This window comes from Arachis ipaensis, chromosome B03 (genome assembly GCF_000816755.2).
Source record: "Arachis ipaensis cultivar K30076 chromosome B03, Araip1.1, whole genome shotgun sequence".
In the NCBI taxonomy this organism is placed as follows: domain Eukaryota; kingdom Viridiplantae; phylum Streptophyta; class Magnoliopsida; order Fabales; family Fabaceae; genus Arachis; species Arachis ipaensis.
Genome location: NC_029787.2, coordinates 125078622 through 125079796, shown reverse-complemented (window position 1 = coordinate 125079796; position 1175 = coordinate 125078622).

Sequence of the window (1175 nt, the reverse complement as noted above, 5' to 3'; positions counted from 1 at the left end):
AAATAATAATTAAGATATAAATATATACCATGTTAAATCATTTAATTAAACATATTAAAGTATTTTTTATAAATGGATTAACAAATGAAGTGGGTATTCTTTGTTTTGTTTGTTTTGTTTTTGTTCTGTGATGAATGCTCAAAATCAATCAGAAAGACGGTCCAATGAGGCATAGGTTAAGGTATTATATATTCCAAAATTGACTCCAAGTCAATGAGGACTCTAAATTCTAGAATTCTCTCATTCATAGTTAGTTATCATCAATGAAGCTTGAAACAATGAAAACACAAGTGACAACTCACAACTGCACAAGCACAGAAAACAATAATGCCATAACTTTTGACTAATTGAATTTTTGTTTTATGTATTTAATTATGCGGTGAGAATAATGATTAAAATAAAAAAATATTATTTATATAAAAATAATATTATTTATATATTAAAAAATTATTATTTATATATTAAACCATCCTACCAAAAATTAAAAGTTTTAAATATGTTAGGTGTATTATACAGGATAATGGAGATTGAACAGAATGTAAATCATAAGATCCAAGTAGATTGGTCAAAATGACAGAGTGCATCTGGTAAAGTGCATTTAAAACTTAAAGATAAATTCTATCGCACTGTTATAAGACCGACTATATTTTATGGTACGGAGTATTGGGCAGCCAAATGAGAGCACGAACATAAGTTAAATGTGACAGAGATGAAGATGTTGAGATAGATGAGTGGTCATACGCGATTGGATAAAATAAGAAACGAATATATGAGGGAGAGAGTTGGAGTAGCACCAATTGTGAAAAAGATGGTTGAATTACGTCTCAGGTGGTTTGGACATGTGAGAAGAAGACTGACAGAACACCCAGTCAGGAGGGTGGATGAGATGGAAGATGGACAAGGGGTAAAAGGTAGAGGAAGACCTAAGAAGACCATCAAACAAAATCTACATGTAAACGGTCTTTTTGTAGACATGATACATGATAGAATACAATCGCGTGGTTTGATTCATGTCGACCCCACTTACTTGAACAAGGCTTTGTTGTTGTTTGTTTGTTATTAAAATTAATTTTTAAAATCAATTTTGTATTTATGTTTATAAATATTTATATTATTTAATTTATTTTTAGTATATTTTTATATTATAATATAATTAATATATAAATAGCTTCACA